The following is a 16,710-nucleotide window of genomic DNA, read 5'->3' on the forward strand; positions in this document are numbered from 1 at the left end:
ACCAATGTTTACCCACATTAAAGTTAGGCATTTTACCCTAGAGTACTGTCTTGTAAGCTGCAATCAAGTGCTCTTCCACTGAGCTATACTCCCTTCTGTGCAAACTATGAAGCAAATAATAAAAAAGGACGTTATTTTATTGGATAGCTGTAGATGCCACCCTAAATACCGTGATTAGTACAATGTAGAACCACTCTAAAGTATGACATTTTACCCTACAGTCTTGATCTGCATTCACACGCTCTACCACTGAGGTATTCCCCCTTTGCCACATCCTGTACAGTAAATTTTTTTATTGGCTTAGCTGTGGCTAACACCATTAATATGCAGGGATCACCTGGATTTGAACAGGGGACCTCTTGATCTGCAGTCAAATGCTCTACTACTGAGTATAGTAGGTTTTTATATATCAAATGTAGAAAAATACTAATATAGAATAGCTTTGTGTGACCCAGGAGAGGGCATATGAGGTTACTAGAAGTGTGGACTTTGTGTGACCCAGGAGAGGGCATATGAGGACTAAAAGAAACACTCAGTGCATTAAGCTGTAGCAGAAATGTTGCAAGAAATACTCTTGTGTCCTCAGCTGTAAGCATAGAACAATGGTACTTGTTCTCATGAGTCTTGAGAAAGCTCTGGGAAAGTACTGCAAAGTTAAAATATTGACACAACCAGTAATCGAAGTAACTATATATGCTCAGATTGTGACGTATTATTCATTAAAATGTATACTTTCATGATAAATGCATTTAAAATGTTATTTTTTAAAATGGACTAAAAGCCAGGTTCCCACCATCGAAAAGAGGTCAATGGTGGGAAACAGAATCCATTGGATACAAAAGATATTAAGATGGCGTAGGCATGAGGTAATGCTAGTTAACAAACTGTACAAGAACTAAGGGTTTTGACAGAGAGAGTCAGATCTCAGCTGACATCTCGGGTTTGTTGGTATGTTCAATAAACTCTAACATTTGACACCTTGACTTTGAGAGTTTTCTTACAGAGAGGGGAAGAAACGTTTTCCATGCTCCACAACATAAAATTGGCGATCCACGAAGGGACCGGCACAGGGCGAAGGGGAGCCACTGTGGGCTTACTTGCACTGATTGCACAAACTCACCGGCGCCAAAAAACCTGAGGTAAGCAAATTTAGCTTAAATGGTGTTTTTGTGAGGTCTGTTGCAAGGTTTGGTCCAGGTGGTAACTTTAAACAAGGCCTTTCCAGTCTCGAACTGAATTAAATGACTAGTTGGATGAAATAGAGAAGTGGCTTCCAGGTTTCAAAGTTATGCATGCAAATGTAAATATGTCTTGTAAATAAGTTGAAGTGCACACAAACTCTGCTGAATGGGCGAGTTTGAAAATCCTGTGATACCGCACTCCTAGGAAGGGGTGGGCTGCTTGGGCAGGTCCTGCAATACCGCACTCCTAGGTAGTGTGGCAGGGTGAGCAAGAGACAGGCACAATGGGTGTGGCGTCAAGCCTCAGAGAGGCATTTATTGGAAACAATAATAAATGTAAACATATCCAAAAGGGGTAATAAAGAGTCCAAGGAGGAATAGTGTTCATAATAAAAGAGGGAATCTGGCATCCTCGTGGTGAATGGGGTTCCGTGAAAAGGGCAGGGTAGTGTCCATAGGAAAGCCCAGGCACGGGCTGGGTCAGTCGGCCGCTCACGCTCCTCTCCAAAGTCCACGGCGTGTGGGGCAGTGGCGTCACTGGCGGCCTGTCTTCCCAGGCCCGCGGCAAGCATGAGGGGAAGGTGGCCCGGCATCTAGCCCATCAGCGGCAACGTGAGCTGTTCACCCCCGGCAACTCATTACGGTGTCCGGGGGTCTGAAGAACGGGTCCGGCAGCACGTCCGCTCATCCAATCCCTCCCAGCTCTGATCCTGGGCGTACGAGGATGCCAGTGTGTGCACACATGGAGATTTGAAGCCGGCTTCCCAAGAAGAGGTGCGCACTGCATTTTAAAGACAGTGGTGATGAAGCATTATTCACATCAGGTGTGCTTCATTCACCGCTGACCAAACAAGGCTTATTAATTATGCACCTCCTCTCGCTCTCCTGCCCAACTCCTGTCGTAAGCCTGGCTGAAGAGCGGCCCTAAGAGGCGGGGCGACGATGACGAGCCAGAGAGGCGGATCATTCCGCCACATCCCCCCCGCCCCCCCCAAGCGTCACCCCGTCGGCACCTCCTTCCACGCTCACATCCAATCATGGAATCCAGAGCTGGAGGTGCACACTCTTTAGCCGCCCACACGGGAATTCTACTTCCTTAACCAGGCCCTATGATCGGAGTGGACGTAAGGGGGATACCTCTTCGGGCCAACTCCTCCTCTCACTCGCACCCAGGTGGGAACAGAGAAAAAACATGAATTAATATGACAGCCTCAGCCAGCTACAGGGTAAATGGTTATTAAGTACCACTTACCCTTTGCTGCAGCTGGGAGGCCGTCCTCGTGTTTTTTTCATCCCACTTCAGGTTTTCCATCCAACCAGCAAATGAGAGGAAGAGTGACGTAACTGTTGGTGCCCAACTGTGCCGTCTTTGCCCACAAAAGTGCCCGCATTCTCCACCACTGTGGCAGGGTGAGCAAGAGACAGACACAGGGGGTGTGGCGTCAAGCCTCGGAGAGGCATTTATTGGAAACAATAATAAACGTAAACATGTCCAAAAGGGGTAATAAAGTGTCCAAGGGGGAATAGTGTTCATAATAAAAGGGGGAATCTGGCATCCTTGCGGTGAACGGGGTTCCTATGGACTGTAATGTCCATAGGAAAGCCCAGGCACGGGCTGGGTCAGTCAGCTGCTCATGCTCCCCTACAAAGTCCACGGTGTGGGGCGGTGGCGTCACTGGCGGCCTGTCTTCCCAGGACCGCGGCAAGCATGAGGGGAAGGCGGCCCAGCATCTAGCCCGTCGGCGGCAACGTGAGCAGTTCACCCCCGGCGACTCATTACGGCATCCGGGGTTCCGAAGAACAGTTCCGGCAGCGCGTCCACTTGTCCGATCCCTCCCAGCTCTGGTCCTGGGCGTGCAAGGATGCCAGTGTGTGCACACATGAAGCCGGCTCCCTGAGAAGAGGTGCACACTGCGTTTTAAAGACAGCGGTGATGAAGCATTATTCACATCAGGTGTGCTTCATTCACTGCTGACCAAACGAGGCTTATTAATTATGCACCTCCTCTCACTCTCCCGCCCAACTCCCGTCATGAGCCTGGCTGAAGGGCAGCCCTAAGAGGCAGGGCGACGATGGCGAGCCAGAGGGGCGGATCATTCTGCCACAGTAGGAGTGGGCTGCATGGGCAGGTGTGTTTTGAATTGTGCGAATAACGCTGAATGCAGTGACACCAGTAAGCCCACATGGATGGCTGGCCTTTGACCTGGCTGAGAAACGGGGAGCCCACAGGGATGGTTAGCCTTGTTCTCAAAATAGCGTTGCATTTAGGGCTGAATTGGCAGACATGCAAGAGGCGTGTTCACGCGTGAAAACCCAAGAGGGGTCTGTTAGTTTTGTGTTGTTCGTCTTGTCTGTTCTGTATTATCTGTGGAATTAATGTATATATGTTGGTGGTGTTAAGTTGGTTGTGGAATTGACTGCATTGCTTTTGTGTGACGATTGTGTTGACTGTGCTGTGTTTATATTAATAATGCTGTGCTTATGCTGGCTGCAATGTGCTATGCTGTATGTGTATGAGATCAGGCTATGAGTGTGTGGATAAGTGTACTGATATGTGACCATGTAACTGTTTTCTCATAAAAATGTGCTGTAAAGAAACAGAGATATGAGGGTTAATATCTGATATTTATGAAATTATGAAAAGTAGTTCAAAAATTCATTTAAGAACTAAAATGTCCTGAGACATTGGCTTTGTTGTTTATCCGACACCAGTCAAATTATAGTTAAGGTGATCCAGATAAAAAAAAAAAAAACACAATTATTAATAAAGAAACTAAAATAAAGTTAAGAAAAAGCACCTGTTTCTCTCTTCCACAGTGGGAGTAAATGAGTACAGGATTGAGAGTGTATGACTGAGAGAAGGAGAGTTTTGTTTTAGGATTTTATTGTATTTTGAGAGCTCTGTGTTTACAAAGGCCTTATGTTTGTAAAAAGTGTGAAAGTTTCTGTGTTTGTGAAAATATTTGTATATGTGTCTGAAAGTGTGTGTGAAGAGACTGTGAAGTGTGACTGTTTGTAAAAGTGTGAGTGAAAGCAAAAAGTTAACTCTTAGCTGGCTGGATAAGATTCAGCCTTGGGCTGTTCTTTTCATGCCATGAAGGAAGCGGAATATGAGATAAAATAAACTGAGAAAGAGCAAGTGGTATATCTGTGCTTAGAGTTAAAGATCATATCACATTATCTGGACAAACAATAAAGTTTTGAGTCCAGTGTATTACTTTAAACTAAAGTCAACTAAATAATTGGATTTTAAACAAAAGTTGTATTGAAGATAAGTGTAGTCACATTACAATAAAGTATAATTATGGCAAACACTCCAGTGAAAATACTAACATCTAGAAATCCACAGTGTAAAAATTGATTAATAAAATCTTTAAAAAATGGGAAAGAGGAAAAAGGTGAAGCTGACTAATAGGAAAATTTCCCAAAACCAAAATCTCTTTGTAATTTGAATGTGAGGCAAACCTTAAAGGTGAAAACTTCACATTCATGTATCTGTTTTACATTCTGTCTGGTCCAGTTTGTGAGAGAATAAAATTTTGAACAATATTAAATTAAACACTGTAAAATCTTGATATTTAAATGTAAGAACCCATGATTATTTTTTTTATTTTTTTGGTATGTGTTTGAGTATGCCTGGAGAGCAAATTTATTTGTGAGTTGCAGCTTTGTCGGTGTAAACTTGATCAACCAACAAAAATAAGATAGATAGAGTTTATTATTTTGTTAGGGACTATCTGATGGAGAGACTGAGTGAGACGCTGCTCTGTAGGCAGACTGAGTGGGAGGGGTTATACTCCGTACTGCAAATGCTTGTTTGCAGACTTTGAATGGGAATGCTCGTCTCTCTTGATGTCTCCACTCGAACAGGGGCGCCCCGAATTTAGAAAAGATAGATAGCAGATTCTTTTAGTTAAGATTAGATATTTTTTCTTTTTTTTTCTTGTTTTATATGCACAGTGTAGGCATTGGTTGGTAATGGGTACACTGAGAAGCTGCCTTTGAGACTAAAATTAATGAAAAATAAATTTTAAAATGATTTGGATCATTTCATGTTCTCTGCATTTCCAATCCACTGAAGTTGAGCTCTTAATACCTGGTTTTCTGATTTTTATGTGTGGCAGCCTTGCCAACATTGTGATGCTTTTTCCTTGGGTTTGATCCGTGACCAATCATGCCAGATAAAATGGAAAATAAAGTTCCAACCTCCAATAAGGAGGAACTAAGCAAACGTTGTAAACAGTTTTATTCAGATGCTCTAATAACTAATAAAATAGAAGTTTCACATATAATGGAAAATGTTATTCGTGCTAGAAGTTCTGATTTAAAAAATTAAGAAATATCTTTTATGTATTTGATTGTAAACAATTATTGATAAAGCAAAGGAAAAATTGGTTGGTGGTGTCAGGTGAAACCCATGGAGAATCATTAAGATTAAATTGAACATCATAACTTCCTCAATTATGAATGTTAATAACTTCATATTCATGAGTTTCTTTTCTTTGATAGTAAATATGTTTTACCCTTTCTTTTGTCATCATTATGTGTATATTGTTTCACTAACTCATTCTGGAACTAGTCTCTCACCATTGCAGATGGCTGGGCCAGATGATTTATTGAAGTTACTAATATTGCAGGTGAAAATCCAGAGAAAAAGAAGACTGAAAATGATGTGGGCTATTATCTGATTGGTCCTCCTGCTCTCATTACTGCTGGTAATCATTGCTGATTTGCCATTTCTAATGTGGATTAAATTTCTCTGGATAAGTTGATTTCAGTCTTATATAACCAACCAGACTGCCATCAATGGGTTCAATGCCCATGTCTAAATTGTTATATATATATAAATAAAAAAAAGAGTCATGAGAAATTAAAAGGACGTAGTGTAATGAGTAAGTATTTCAAAGCACAAGAAAAGAGATTTGTTTGAATTTCCATTGTGCCTCTTCACTACTTTATTCTGTTTAAAATTTTACTTACTTTTCTGTAAGTTTAAAAACTTGATTTATGTTATTTTATGAGATAGAATGGAAGTTTCTTCTCCTGAGAGAGTAAAGAAAGGGAGAAAGCTTCAGAGTTAAATAACGGCTTCTTATGAGAACTCCTTTAACCCTTTCATTCAGAATTAAGCTTAAATGGTTTTTTTTTTCCAGTCCAATGTTCTTTTAAATTAGCAGCATCATTTACAGTCATATTCATTTCAATATTAACAATCTCTGTTTCCAGCCACTTTAATGTATTTTTTAAATGTACAGAGGAATAAGCAGAATATTTCTGAGAGAAATCTCTTATGTGCATTTACCAACTTCCCACCACTGTATAATACTTTCAAAAAGACTCTTTTCTGTTTGCCATGCTTCCCAAAATAACTTAAAAGCTTCACAAAAATCTTTATCTTCTAAAAGTTTGGTATTAAAATGCCAGTAGCAGCTCTTATGTGTACTTTTAGACAGGGTAAAACCAATCCTAATGAGTTTGTGATCAGAAAGTATATTAGGAATAATTTCTGTAATAACAACTCTATTTTTCAGGTTACAAGATATATAAAAACGGTCCAAACGAGCAGCATAAATCCTATCATTACAGACCTTCACCCATGTATATTGTTTTATAGAAGGGTTGTGTTCTCTCCATACATCTGAGAGATTCAGCTTTTTAATTACACCAGCTAAAGAAGAGGCTGACTGTGCATGAGGTTCTTCCCCATTCCTATCAATATTAAAATCAAGAGTGCAGTTCCAGTCGCCCCCAACAACAATAAACATGTCTTCGTTTTCTTCTTTAACTATATTTTCAAACTTCTTGAAAAGTAAACTCCTTTCTGCTCCAACATTAGGAGCATAAATATTTACAAACAGGAATTTAAAATGACTAATTTCAGCCTTAACAATTAAAAACCTTCCTGGCTCTACTTCACTTTTTGATAAAACTTTAACATTTACAGTAGGAGAATAAAGAACAAACACACCAGCACTTAAATTAGCCCCATGACTGAGAACATACTCCCTTTCCACCATAAACCCCAGTTAACTTCATTATTACAAGTACTATGAGTTTCTTGCAAAAAATGTAACACTCAAATCTTTCAAACCAATGATTTCTGATAAAACCACATTCTTTCTCCCATCCCTCATCCCATTGATATTAAGAGAACCCACCCTTAAGATCTCCATACAAAAGAGAGAGAAAAAGAGAAAACAGATCAGATGGAAAGAGAAATTTTCAGCCATTATTTAGATTTTCCCCTCGCTTTTACCATCCTTCTTGCTGATCTAGCAACATTTAAGTGTTTTTTAAGACGAAAGCTCATCATAGCTACTTACTTTCCTAAACCACATTACTGAAGCAATAAACTTTTCAACATCAGGGAAGTAATCTCTTATTTCAACACCTGCTTTTCCTTTTGTCTTATCAAGAAAATAATTGATCTGCTCAAGGGGATATAGATCTTTCACAACCTCCTTAGACACATCAAACCACTGCTCATCATCTCTCATTCCATCATCAATATACTGTGATAAACTTTGTCTCATCAGCCATATTTTCCTCAGAACCAAATTTCTGTACAGTATCATCATCAGCATCACTCTGATCATTTTCATCACCAACACTCACAGCTTTATCAGGTAAATGACTACATCCAGATTGCTCCACACAGCCAGCATTAACAATAGAGTCGCTCACCTCCTGCTGCCCGTTTACCTCCTCTGTAGCTTCTTTATCCTGTTCCTCAGCTCTCTCAGATTCTGTGTTATTTACTTGAGGCTCGACGTCGTTTCCATCACCACGAGATGTAGAAACGCGCTGTTCATCTCTATGCGGACACACAAAGCGCTTATGGCCCAAGTCGCCATAAGCGGGGTTACCGTTACAAAAGTTTCCTTCACCCATATTCCGCTCACAGTCAACTCATTGACGAGTAATTCAGATTTTAAAAACACAGTTACTGCTTTGTTCATCCGTGAAGCCGAGACGATGTTTTCAAAACCAAGTTTCTGACCGATAATCAAGAGCAACTCCTCCACTGTCACCCCGGACTCAAGTACACACCTGCAACCGTTTCGGATTGACAGGGTTGGTGTTCTTTGCACATGAGCAGTCGCCATCCCGGCGACTACAAACCACACACACAAATCTTTTCTTCCTACATTGAAAAAGATTTTAAAAAACAGCGAGGGGAAAAGAAGAATAAAAAGAGAAGAAAAAAATATATATACTCTCTGTGCTCTGTCCTAATGTTCCATAGATGATGAGGCCTCACATTCCAGCAAGCCTTAGGAGGCCTCTATTCCGGAGGAGATGATAGCACAGATACATTGAACGTCTACAGTAGATAACTTAAGTCTCTGAATTATTTAAGGTTATTATGCCCTCTCAAATTTGACTTTGCCATAGTCGAAAACAACTTCCAAGGATTGAATTGCTCTCCTTGGTACCCCTTTGACTTAAAGGCATAAGGAGTAGCCATAACTGATGTCTAACCTCTGATATCTGATAATAAGTTTGTCTCAATCAAGGATGGGACCTCGACTCATGTTGTGGCTAAAAATTGTTGTTTGCACGAAGACGGAAACAGTCAATATTTGGAATATATTCAAATGTTTGAAGTAGTTGACCTAACAGAATGCAAGAAATTGTGGTACGATGACACCCTTAATGTAATTTGCATATGACTATAATTGCTTTGGAAAGTTTGTAAAAACTCACTTTGACTTCCTGTCTTTCTAACTGTTGTATCTCATTGACTTATGATACAGTACTAATGAACCTGCAGAGAACAATCAGAGTAAACTCTCACATTTGATTATTGTAAAACCTGACTCTGAGTTTTATTCTTCAATATACATACTGGGGAACCAGCTGTTACCCCCAATACATTTTACCATATAGTTCTATCTTGCAATTAGGGGGCACCATCTATGAACCAGGGGCCTCTTGATCTGCAGTCAAAGGCTCTACCACTGAGCTATACCCCCTTTGCCACAACCTGCACATCAAATGTATATAAACAAGTATTGGATCATTATATTGGATTAGATGCTGTTGACACCATTAATAATGCATTTGTACCTTTGTAAAATCACACTAAAGTATGGCAGTTTACCCTCTTGTCCATTTTGAAGACAGGTGGCACCCTGATTTGAAATGGGAACTCTTGATCTGCAGTCAAAATCTCTACCACAACCTGTAAAGCAAATAATTAAAAAAAGACTACGATATTTTCTTGGTTTAGCTGCTGGTGACACCATTAAAAACATGATTATACCAATTTATAACCATACTAAAGTTGGACATTTTACCCTGTGGTCTTGTCTTCCAACTAGGGGGCACCTGGATTTGGACTGGGCACCTCTTGATTTGCAGTCAAATGTTTTACCACTGAGCTATACCCCCTTCATCACAATCTGTGAAGCAAATAAAAAAAAAGTATTATAAAATATAAAATATTTTATTGGCTTAGCTGTAGCTAATAACATTAATAAAGTGATTAGTACAATGTATAACCACACTAAAGTATGGCATTTTACCCTACAGTCTATTTTTGCAGCCAGGGGGCACACTGATTTGAACCTAGGAACTCTTGATCTGCAGTCAAATATTTTATTGGCTTAGCTGTGGTTAATACCATAAATAAAATGATTAGTACAGTGTTTCCCAAGCTTTTTTCTGCCACGGCACACTTTTTACGGCTAAAAAATTCTACAGCACACCACTATCCCACATAGGCTATAGTTATAACCATCGTCAATATTTTTCCTTTTCAAGAACTTGTCCATGTTTTCTGTCCGTCTTAGTAGCATGTTTACTTGTAATGTTTGAAATTCGGCAATTAAAAAAAAAAAATAAAAAAAAAAAATAACAAGAGATGCAGACTATTTTTTGGGGATATTTTTTTAAAGAATAAGCTAAAAGCACCAATTCCAGCTATTTTAGTGATTCAAGTTTATTCAAGTTTACAATTGTGCAGAATTAGCTGCAAAATAAAGAGTATTTTGGTGTGGCTTGCTTCTGTTTCACAAATTTGTTCAATTTTATTAACTGATTAGTTCAGTGACCCCTTCTGGAAATGTCACTAGGTGGCGACAAATGAGCGTCTTATGTGCTATGAGTGAGTCAGTGAATCATTTTGAGTTGTTCATGACCAAAATCTACCAAGAGACTTTAGAGTGTTTAAGCATTAAAAGAACAAAGCAGATTTATAGTCTTCCTTCAGTCTGAGCATTATTTTTCATCCAAAAAGACAACAATAATAGTCTAATAATAGTGAGTTTCAATAACATCCTTACCTTCTCCTTTATTAAAACTTACATGGCTACAAATCTACTGACTTCAGTATAAGAATTATAAACACAAAGCAGATCTACGGTATCATTTTCCTACAGTAGCCTATTTAAAATGCTGAGCATGGCTTTTATCAGAAAAGACCACAATAATAGACAAATAATAATAATTTTGTGTTTCAATAATGTTCTTTCCTCATTGTAAAGCGCATTTCACATGAGTTGAGTCAAGGCGTCAACGCTCCGTTCAACGCCAGCGTCAAGCGCCGTATTGCCCTCCACATGACAAGAGTTGCAAGAAAGCGTCACAGAGGGGCGATTTTACGAGTTTGCCACGTAAAAAAGCGGGAGGTGTGCACAATAAACATTGAAAACATGTATTTGGAAGAGAGAGAAAAAAGCTTGCAGTTGCTTTGATAGCAGAATGTAATAAAAGGACTCGTTTATGTTTAGGTCTAAGCGTTTTCTTGGTGAATTTAAATTAGTTCAATAACTGGGATCTCTGATATTCGTAAACGATAAGGTAATATTTAATTAAAAGAAATGATGAAACATTCAATGTCTCCACAAATTTGGACAGTTTTTAAATATTTCTTGTTGCTTAGTACTCTCAAAGACATTAATGGTGAAGCAAAAATGTGTGTGTGAAAAGCACTGGTGTAAAGTGGCGTCACTTCATAGACTTCAATGTATTCTGCAGCGCTGACGCGAGTCATGTGAAAGACCCTTAGTGCGTATAAATATCAGTCACTTTTGCACATTAATCATTGCTCTTCACAATCACAAAAGTGACCGATTATGGTTTCAAAACGGTGAATTTCTCCGAAAGGTGAGGAGTTTGGATCCCTGAAATTATTATTATTATTTTTCATGCATTTATTTATTTTGTAGAATTTGATAATTTTCCAGGCACACCTGACAATCTTTCACGGCAGTGCCGTGGCACAGTGGTTGGGAAACACTGGATAAGTACAATGTATAACCACAATAAAGTATGGCATTTTAACCTACAGTCTATTTTTGCAGACAGGGGGCACCTGGATTTGAACCAAGAACCGCTTGAGCTGCAGACAAATGCTCTACCACTGAGCTTTACCCACTTCACTGCAACCTATGAAGCTAAATATAAAAAAGGATGATATTTTATTGGATAGCTGTGGCTGTCAGCTTTACTACTGTGATTAGTACAATCTATAATCACTCAGAAGTACAGCATTTTACCCTACAGCATATATATTTGCAGACAGGGGGCACCTGGATTTGAACCAAAAACCTCTTGATTTGTAATCAAATGCTCTGCTGCTGAGCAACCTGCACAGTAAAATATTTCATTGGCCTAGCTGTGGCTAACACCATTAATAACATGATTAATACAAATTTTGTAGGTAGGGAGCACCTGGATTTGAACCAGAGACCTCTTGATCTGCAGTCAAATGCTCTACCCCTGAGTTAGCCCCCTTTTGCCACAACCTATAAAGCTTATAAAAAAAAGTAAAATATTTTTATTGACTTAGCTGTGGCTAACACCATTACTAACGTGATTAGTACAATGTATACCCACTCTAAAGAATGGCATTTTACCCTAAATACTACTTTTGCAGGCAGGGTGCATGTTGATTTGAATGGGGGACCTGTTGATCTGCAGTCAAATGTTCTACCACTGAGTTTTATCCCCTTTGCCATAAACTATGAGGCAAATTATATACAAAAAAGGATGATATTTTATTGGAGAGCTGTGACTGCCACCAACATGATAAATACAATGTATAACCACTGTAAAGTATGGTATTTCACCCTACAGAATATTTTTGAAGGCGGGGGGTATATGGATTTGAACAGGCGACCTCTTGATCTACAGTCAAATGCTCTACTACTGAACTGTACCCCCTTCACCAAAAGCTATGAAGTAAATAATATAAAATGACGATATTTTATTGGATAGCTGTGGATGCAACCATACAAAATGTGATTTATTCAATGTATATCCAGATTAAATCAGAATCAGAATCAGAATGAGCATTATTGCCAAGTATGCTTACACATACAAGGAATTTGTCTTGGTGACAGGAGCTTCCAGTACATAACAACAGTACAAAACAGCAACAAGACTTTTAAAAAATAATTAAAATTGAATAAAAAATAGATAAATATTGAAAAGAAAAAAGTATATATAGAATACACAATAGACTATATATATATATATACACACATACACATATATATACATACATATACACACACATGCATACACACACACACATACATACATATATATACATACATACATATACACATATATACACATATAAATATATATGAATATATATACATACATATACATACACACATACATACACACACACATACACATACATAGTACAAATCTAAATACAAATCGGTTATATACAGTGCAAGGGAATGTAATGGCAGAAGAGGTAGGATGTGTTGGATAATATAAAAAGACTAAGCTGTGTATTGCACATTAATTATTGCACAGTTTTAACTGTTCATGAGAAGGATAGCCTGGGGGAAAAAACTGTTCCTGTGCCTGACGGTTCTGGTTCTCAGAGCTCTGAAGCGTCGGCCAGAAGGCAACAGTTCAAAAAGGTAGTGGGCAGGGTGAGTGGGGTCCAGAGTGATTTTTCCAGCCTTTTTCCTCACTCTGGAAGTGTATAGTTCTTGAAGGGAGGGCAGGGGGCAACCAATAATCCTCTCAGCAGTCCGAACTGTCCTTTGTAGTCTTCTGATATCCGATTTCATAGCTGAACCAAACCAGACAGTTATAGAAGTGCAGAGTACAGACTCAGTGACTGCTGAGTAGAACTGTATCAGCAGCGCCTGTGGCAGGTTGAACTTCCTCAACTGGTGAAGGAAGTACAAACTCTGCTGGGCCTTTTTCGCAATGGAGTCAATGTGGGTCTCCCACTTCAGGTCCTGTGAGATGGTAGTGCCCAAGAACCTGAATGAATCCACTGCTGCCACAGTGCTGTTTAGAATGGTAAGGGGAACAGTGTTGGGGGGTTCCTCCTAAAGTTCACAATCATCTCCACCATTTTGAGCGTGTTTAGCTCAAGGTTGTTTTGACTGCACCAGACAGCCAGCTGTTTAACCTCCCTTCTTTATGAAGACTCATCATCATCTCGGATGAAGCCGATGACAGTGGTGTCGTCTGCAAACTTCAGGAGCTTGACAGAGGGGTCCTTGGGGATGCAGTCGTTGGTGTAGAGGGAGAAGAGTAGTGGGGAGAGCACACATCCCTGGGGGGCACCAGTGCTGATTGTACAGGTGCTGGAAGTGAATTTCCCCAGTTTCACTAGCTGCTGTCTGTCAGAAAGCTGGTAATCCACTGACAGATGGGAACAGAGAGTTGGTGTAATTTAGACCGGAGAATAGCTGGGATGATGGTGTTGAAAGCTGAACTGAAGTCCACAAAAAGTATCCTTGCATATGTCCTTGGTCTGTCCAGATGTTGCAGGATATGATGCAATCCCATGTTGACTGCATCATCCACGGACCTGTTTGCTCGATAATCAAATTGAAGGGGATCTAGAAAGGGTCCAGTGATGTCCTTCAGGTGGACCAACACCAGTCTCTCAAATGACTTCATGACCACAGATGTCAGGGCGACAGGTCTGTAGTCATTAAGTCCTGTGATTTTTGGTTTCTTTGGGATGGGGATGATAGTAGAATGTTTGAAGCAGCATGGGACTTCACACTGCTCCAGTGATCTATTGAAGATCTGTGTGAAGATGGGAGCCATCTGGTAAGCACTGGATCTAAGACATGCAGGTGAAACGCCATCTGGGCCCTGTGCTTTTCTTATCTTTTGTTTTCTAAAGACACGGCACACATAATCTTCACAGATCTTAAGTGCAGGTTGAGTAGCAGGAGGGAGGAGAATTTACCCTGTAGTCCCATCTTCCAGGTAGGGGGCACCTGGATTTGGACTGTGGACCTATTGATCTGCAGTCAAACTCTCTACCACTGAGCTAGACTCCAATAGCCTAAACCTGTAAAGCTTACTAAAAAAAGTTAAATATTTGAATTGGCTTAGCTGTCAAGTCAAGTCAAAATGTATTTCTATAGCGCATTTAAAAGCAACAGAGTTGCGCCAAAAGTGCTGTACAATAAAATGTTGAGCATAGCTATGGCTAACACCATTCCTAACATGATTAGTACAATGTATAACCACAATAAAGTATGGCATTTTATCCTACAATCTATTTTTGCAGGCAGGGGGCACCCAGACTTGAATTAGGGATCTCTTGATCTGCAGTCAAATGCTCTACCACTGAGCTTTATCCCCTTCACCACAACCTGCGAAGCAAATTAAAAAAAAGTAAAATATTTTTATTGGCTTAGCTGTGGTTAATACCATAAATAAAGAGAATAGTACAATGTATAACCACAATATAGTATGGCATTTAACCCTACAGTCTATTTTTCTTCAGGCAGAGGGCACCTGGATTTGAACCAAGAACCTCTTGATTTGTAGTCAAATGCTCTACCACTGAGCTTTACCCACTATACCACAACCACAGAAGCAAAATATTAAAAAAGGATGATATTTTATTGGATAGCTGTGGCTGTCAACATTACTACCGTGATTAGTACAGTGTATAATCACTCAAAAGTATGGCATTTTATCCTACAGTTTATTTTTGCAGGCAGGGGGCACCCAGATTTGGGTCAGGGACCTCTTGATCTACAGTCAAATGCTCTACCACTGAGCTTTATCCCCTTCACCACAACCTGTGAAGCAAATTAAAAAAAGTAAAATATTTGTATTGGCTTAGCTGTGATTAATACCATAAATAAAGTGATTAGTACAATGTATAATCACTCCAAAGTATGGCATTTTACCCCACAACCTATTTTTGCACGCAGGGGGCACCTGGATTTGAACCAAGAAACTCTTGATTTGTAGTCAAATGCTTTACTACTGAAATATACCCCCTTTGCTGTATCCTGTACAGTAAAATATTTTATTGGCCTAGCTTTGACTAACACCATTAATAACATGATCAATACAATTTTAACCGGCTGGGGGCACCTGGATTTGAACCAGGGACCTCTTGATTTGCAGTCAAATGCTCTACAACTGAGATATACCCCCTTTATCACAATCCATGAGGCATATTATAAAAAAAGGATGATATTTTATTGGAGAGCTGCAGATAAAATCAATACTAACGTGATAAGTACAATGTATAATCACTCCAAAGTGTGGCATTTTACCCTAAAGCCTATTTTTGCAGGCAGGGGGCACCTGGATTTAAACCAAGAACCTCTTGATTTGCAGTCAAATGCTCTACCACTGAGCTTTACCCACTTCACCACAACCTATGAAGCAAAATATTAAAAAAGGATGATATTTCATTGGCTAGCTGTGGCTGTCAACATTACTACCGTGATTAGTACAGTGTATAATCACTCAAAAGTATGGCATTTTACCCTAAAGCCTATTTTTGCAGGCAGGGGGACACCTGAATTTGAACCAAGAACCTCTTGATCTGCAGTCAAATGCTCTACTACTGAGCTGTACCCCCTTTACCACAATATATATAGCAAATTAAAAAAGTAAAATATTTTATTGGCTTAGCAGTGGTTAACACCATTAATAACATGATTGGCACACATTTTGCAGGTAAGGGTAACCTGAATTTGAACCAGGGACTTCTTGATCCCTTTGCCACAATCTATGAAATAAATAATAAAAAAAGACAACAATAATTTCTTGGCTTAGCTGCTGGTGACTCCATTAATAACATGACTATATCAATGTATAATTACATTAAAGTTGGGCATTTTACCCTATAGTCCTGTCTTGCAAGTAGGGGGCACCCGGATTTGAACAAGGGACCTCTTCATCTGCAGTCAAATGCTCTACCACAACCTTTAAAGCAAATAATAAAAAAAAAAACCTATGATATTTTCTTGGCTAAACTGCTGTTGATGTCATTAAAATGTGATTATACCAATGTATAACCACATTAAATTTAGGCATTTTACCCTATAGTCTTATCTTATAAGTATGGTGCACCTGGAGTTAAACAGGGAACATCTTAATCTGCTGTCAAATGCTCTACCACTGAGCAATATCCCCTTCACCACAACCTGTAAAGCAAATAATATAAAAGTACAATATTTTATTGGCACTTTACCCTTTAGTTGGTTTTTGCAGACAGGGAGTACGCAGATTTGAACTAGGGAACTTAATCTGCAGCCAATTGCTCTGCCACTGAGCT

At 39.5% G+C, this 16,710-nt stretch overlaps 2 non-coding genes across 2 annotated transcripts; both read right to left on the reverse strand.

Annotated features, from left to right (window-relative positions):
- Positions 1-14,915: 14,915 nt before the first annotated feature.
- On the reverse strand, positions 14,916-14,987 carry trnac-aca (transfer RNA cysteine (anticodon ACA)). Its single transcript has one exon. It is a non-coding gene; the product is annotated as a tRNA-Cys (tRNA).
- A 519-nt stretch (positions 14,988-15,506) lies between these two features.
- trnac-gca (transfer RNA cysteine (anticodon GCA)) lies at positions 15,507-15,578 on the reverse strand. Its single transcript has one exon. It is a non-coding gene; the product is annotated as a tRNA-Cys (tRNA).
- Positions 15,579-16,710: the final 1,132 nt, after the last annotated feature.

Source organism: Myxocyprinus asiaticus, chromosome 35 (genome assembly GCF_019703515.2).
Source record: "Myxocyprinus asiaticus isolate MX2 ecotype Aquarium Trade chromosome 35, UBuf_Myxa_2, whole genome shotgun sequence".
Lineage (NCBI taxonomy): Eukaryota > Metazoa > Chordata > Actinopteri > Cypriniformes > Catostomidae > Myxocyprinus > Myxocyprinus asiaticus.